General features: G+C 33.5%; 1 long non-coding RNA gene across 1 annotated transcript; it reads right to left on the minus strand.

The window, feature by feature from the left end:
• Positions 1 to 2216: 2216 nt before the first annotated feature.
• Positions 2217 to 3067, minus strand: LOC126927549 (uncharacterized). The gene is made up of 2 exons (XR_007715598.1): positions 2742 to 3067; positions 2217 to 2582 (listed from the first exon to the last, which is right to left on the minus strand). It is a non-coding gene; the product is annotated as an uncharacterized LOC126927549 (long non-coding RNA).
• Between the last annotated feature and the right edge of the window lie 3403 nt (positions 3068 to 6470).

Genomic DNA, 6470 nt, shown 5'->3' on the forward strand with positions numbered 1-6470 from the left:
ATATATATCGTTATACGTTATAACGTAACAATATATAACGTTATACGTTATATGGAAATACTATATAACGATATACGTTATTAGGTAGTAGTATATATCGTTATACGTTATTACGTAATAGTATATAATGTTGTACTTTATATGGTAATACTGTATAACGTTATACGTTATAACGTATCACTATATAACGTTATACGTTGTATGGTAATACTATATAACAATATACGTTATAACGTAATAGTATATATCGTTTTACGTTATATGGTAATACTATATAACGCTATCCGTTATATGGTAATTCTATATAACGTTATACGTTATTACGTAATAGTAAATATCGTTATACGTTATATGGAAATACTATATAACGTTATACGTTATTACGTAATAGTATATATCGTTATACGTTATAACGTAACACTATATATCGTTTTACGATATATGGTAATGCTACATAACGTTATACGTTATAACGTAACACTATATAACGTTATAGGTTATATGGTAATACTATATATCGTTATACGTTATAACGTAACAAAATATAACGTTATACGTTATATGGTAATACTATATAACAATATACGTTATTACGTAATAGTATATATCGTTTTACGTTATATGGTAATGCTATAAAACGATATACGTTATAACGTAACACTATATAACGTTATACGTTATATGGTAATTCTATATAACGTTATACGTTATTACGTAATAGTATATATCGTTATACGTTATAACATAACACTATATATCGTTTTACGATATATGGTAATGCTACATGACGTTATACGTTATTACGTAATAGTACATATCGTTATACGTTATAACGTAACACTATATAACGTTATACGTTATATGGTAATACTATATAACAATATACGTTATTATGTAATAGTATATATCGTTATACGTTATAACGTAACACTATATAACGTTATACGTTATTACGTAATAGTATATATCGTTTTACGTTATAACGTAACAATATATAACGTTATACGTTATATGGTAACACTATATAACGATATACGTTATTACGTAATAGTATATATCGTTATACGTTATAACGTAACACTATATAACGTTATACGTTATATATTAATAGTATATATCGTTATACGTTATAACGTAACAATATATAACGTTATACGTTATATGGTAACACTATATAACGATATACGTTATTACGTAATAGTATATATCGTTATACGTTATAACGTAACACTATATAACGTTATACGTAATATGGTAATTCTATATAACGTTATACGTTATTACGTAATAGTAAATATCGTTATACGTTATATGGAAATACTATATAACGTTATACGTTATTACGTAATAGTATATATCGTTATACGTTATAACGTAACACTATATATCGTTTTACGATATATGGTAATGCTACATAACGTTATACGTTATAACGTAACACTATATAACGTTATACGTTATATGGTAATACTATATATCGTTATACGTTATAACGTAACAAAATATAACGTTATACGTTATATGGTAATACTATATAACAATATACGTTATTACGTAATAGTGTCACGTCCCGCGTTCCGCACGTGACGCCACGAACCAATAACTTATGAATAATTAAACACGACCAATAATAATAAATTAACTAATAACTAACCAATCAAAATAAAAAGAATTATACGACAGACAATTAAAATGAAATAAATGAATCAATAAGAAGAAACACTACAACCAATCAGCAATGACATATAAAATACAAATAAAATGAAATAATTAAATGAACCAATAAATAAAACAAGCCGCGATTCAAATGTATGAGATTTCTCTGCGAAAACACATGTATATACACACACGTGTATGCATATCTGTGTGTGTGACCTACTTCGTGAATCTGAATAATTGGTAATCTAATAAAATATAAAAGAAATAAAATATACTACACTACATCAACATTCTAATAAAAGTGAAAATTGTATACAAGATTACTCTGCGACACACATATATATAGATATACACATGCGTACGCGTATCTTTGGGAAAAATTCATAATATATATATATATATGTATGTATACGTTATTAAACCATTAAAACGCAAAGAAATAAATATATAGATTTACATTTCTACGAACCTAGAGAATTATATACGAAATCCACATTATGGAATATTCAACCAATTAACGATCCGAGAAACAATGAGAATAACAATACGCGCACATATACATATGCATATATATATTTTACATAATGGAAAATTACATTGTGAAATGTATATATATATATACACATATTATTATATCGAACAACTACTCATGTAATATACAAAACCACCTTGTAAAAATTACATTACTGAACATTCAACTAAACCAACTGAAGATTTAGTATAATAATATATAATAATATAATAATATATATATATATATACATAGATATGTGAAATAGCGTTGTATATAACCGGAAACAATAGAAATGTCACACGACTTCTTCAACAACTTCGACTCTTCGTTCCTGCCGACAACACCTCACACGATGACTGCGTCTTCTAGGGCCACTTACGGATTCTTTACAATTCTTCTTCTTCTTGCACTGAAATATCATATGCAGTGAATAAAACACGAAAGAAGCAGGATGAACTAAATAAAAGAAATCATAACAAGATACACACCGAGACAGTCCGCATGGGAACCTCTGACAAAGATACCTCCGTATCTATCATTAAACGCATAATAATCAAGACGCACAAACCTCATTTGGAAGTCGACACCACTCACAGCGTGCCAATGCAAGGGAGGAAAACGAATGAAATTGTATTTCGTGAAGACGTTTCACCACTTTCCATAGATCAGAAACTGGAGTTACACAACTAATAACCTAATAACAAGAAAGTAATATAAAATATACACGATTTAATATATAGCAAATATGGACATATAAATCTACAAGGAGCAAAATATATCTCATATTGTCAAATAAAACCAAATTGTCAAAAGATCATCAGGACACGACGCCAACGAGGGTGCCACTGTGCCTATTTGGATGGAAAACCGCTACTTCAGCATCATCCCTCGCACATATTCACACACGCACGTCGATCACGTCATCTCGTACCATTCACATATCTTCTTCCTCTTGCGCTAAAACAAATTCACAAGTTTAAGGAAACAAACAACATGCGAAACGAGATAGAATACTAAAAACACATACTCACACAGTTCGCACAGGCGCGGACGCTTTTGTATCCATCACTCAACATAACCTGTAATCATCAAAATCCACGTTCTCTCATGGAAACTCTAAAAACCTGCAGCATTGCGATTCCCACCGGAACGAACTGTCACGTGACTGTCATCCCATTGGGGATGTCATTATAAAAAGCGTAGCGACACAATTCAAATCGGAGTAATTGTTAGCGGGTCAGTTGAATAAAGGAATAGAAGAGAGTAATTGTTAGCGTTCGGGAGAATTTAGCGAAAAATAAAGAAGAGTCAGATTAATTGTTAGCGTTAGCGTTAGCGATTAATTGTTAGTGGTTCAGTTAGAACAATCAGAGTGATTGTGAAAAGAGAGTAACTGCCATTAGTTGGTTCAGTTAGAATATAGTCAGAGAAATTGTTAGCGTTCGGGGGAATTTAACGAAATTAAAGAAGAGTCAGATTAATTGTTAGCGTTAGCGTTAGCGATTAATTGTTAGTGGTTCAGTTAGAACAATCAGAGTGATTGTGAAAAGAGAGTAACTGCCATTAGTTGGTTCAGTTAGAATATAGTCAGAGAAATTGTTAGCGTTCGGGAGAATTTAACGAAATTAAAGAAGAGTAATTCAGTTAGAATAAAGAAATAGGATAGAGCAATTGTGATTAGTTGGTTCAGGAGAATTTAGCGAAAATAAGGAGAGTAATTGTTAGTCGTTCAATTGAATTTGAGTGAGTCTGATTTAAGTTGAGTTGATTTAAGAGAATTCGTTCAGTTGATTTAATTAGAATTTAAGTTAGGATTAGAGAATAATTGTTCGTTCCAGTTTGAGTTTAAGAATTACGAGATATAAATGTTATTAGTCAGTTCGAATTATAAAATAATTGTTATTAGTCAGTTAGAATCAAAACAATAGTTGGCTCAAGTTTTTGTGTTAGAATTTCGAATTGTTAAACACGTCCGGACACACTGTTGTTTACACTGTTCAAATTAAATAAAGATTAAAACGAAAAATTATAGAAGTGTCGATCTTTGTAAAACCGGAATCACCCCAGCGGCCTGCCCGTTCATCAGCGGAGACCAACGTCAGGTGAGTTAACTTTAATTATTATTAATAACTAATAATTAAAATAATAAATAATATCAATGATTAGTATAATTCGTCATTAATTCCGCCTGTAATAATTATTTATAATATAATTGTTTATTCCAAACAATCCTCTCCCGTGCTAGTATTCCTGCGCATAGCAGGTTAGCCGAAACGTGGAGATTGTTGACCAGTGGCCTAAACTCCGATCAACGCTACATAATCTAACAAGAAATATCTAATTGAAACAGTCCTTAGACTGTTTCTGGTGGCAGCGACTACTACATTGTTTAAAATTTCAAAATTTGGATAGCGAAACGTAACAATATATATATATATAGATAAAAATTTTGGTGGCAGCGGTGGGATACGCTCCACGGAGGATTACAGTTGGTATAAACAATAACATACGCTGATAGGTTTAAAGTTTTTTCAATTTATTAACTGAAACATACACATAAACATATACAAAAAGAAAGGAAAAAAAACATGGCGGTCGCACGAGACTCACTAAACGAGGACACGATTACGTTGTTGTCGGAAAAATAGAAAGCGTGGGACGAGAATTTTCGCGTACTAACCGACATTAATGCAAGTCTAAGCAGAGTGGAAGAAGACCTGCGTGCAAGTAGGGAATCGAGAGATACCGAAATTCCCACATCGACGCCGTTAATTCCGCGAGGAATAAGACCCATTAATGATAATTTTCAACCAATTAAACTAAAAGACACGATCAAGTCAGTGCCAGTGTTCGACGGCCATCGACCACCGGTATTTCAATTTTTAAGGGCATGCGAACGAGCTCGAAGATTCGTGCCGCCGACGCAGAATCGTCCGACACCTCCGAATAATTATAATGGAAACAACACTCGTCCCCTATACGATAGTAACAACATCAGAAACAACCGCCAGGATCGAAGATTCGTGCCGCCGACGCAGAATCGTCCGACACCTCCGAATAATTATAATGGAAACAAAACTCGTCCCCTATACGATAGTAACAACATCAGAAACCACCACCAGGATTGGAGATTTGTATCGCCGTCGTGGAATCGTTTAAGCGACCCGGGAATAGAGAAAGATATTAGGAAAAGAGCAAGAGCAATAACCTGGAAAGAAAAATGCGTAGATAAACATCTCAAAGGAGATCCAAGTCAAAGGAGGGATGCTGATTATTTGAAACAACCAACCTTCCAATACAAACACTGTTCCGTTGCTGCGATAAAAGACGATGTTACTTTAAGTAGCAAGAGGACGCACGGCACCACAGACGAAATCATGAATGAAAAATCTCCCGAATCCCCAGCCAAAATAAACAACACTAATATCAAAGAACTTTCAGAAGAGGCAGAAACTAGGAAATTGAACGACGAAACGAAAGGCGACGTTTATCCCCTGCCTAATATCACGGTTGACTCGGCAAGAATACAAAAGCAAGGTTCCACGAATTTTGTGAACGTTTCAAATATAATACGAAAAGAGATAGCGAGCGTATCACCCTCAAAAACTTCTATAAAACCATCAGAAAGTAACTTTATCGAACTCAAAGTCAAGCCATTAAATTCTAAGAAAACTCAGACTATAGAGAATAAAAGTATAGCCATCCCTAAACCCAAAACAGAATCTATAAGCAAAAAGGTTTGTAATAAAAATTCAAAGAATAATTCTAAATCTACTGAAAATATTCCTAAACGTCCCATACAAGTATCACCGGGTGTTGGACTCAGATTCGGACGTCGACCTTTCCGGATGGTTTCAATAGAAATAAAAGAAACCTCAAATACTCCTACCGCGAGAATAGTCTCCCCGGATTTGAAAACGAAGGCGAATCTACTGCTAGACTCCGGATCAGAAATTAACATTATCAAGAAACCTGCCTTACCCGAGTCAGCGATCATCAACGAGCAAGAGATAATTGAAGTTCGAGGAATTACGGCAACGAGCCTGGTCACCCTAGGGCAGACAATAATACAGGTTGCGGGCCACCCCGTTACTTTCCATGTAGTTGATGATTCCCTGCTGATCAATCAAGACGGAATCTTAGGTTCCGAATTTTTTGCAAAATACAGAGCCCGTTTGGATTACGGGCAAAAACATATCAAATGGGGGGATATCTATATCCCGTTTGATACAAAAGAAAAGATAATTGTGCCGAAACGAAGTTCGGTACCCTGTACCATAAATATCGCAAATCCGGA

Source organism: Bombus affinis, unplaced genomic scaffold (assembly GCF_024516045.1).
Source record: "Bombus affinis isolate iyBomAffi1 unplaced genomic scaffold, iyBomAffi1.2 ctg00000140.1, whole genome shotgun sequence".
Lineage (NCBI taxonomy): Eukaryota > Metazoa > Arthropoda > Insecta > Hymenoptera > Apidae > Bombus > Bombus affinis.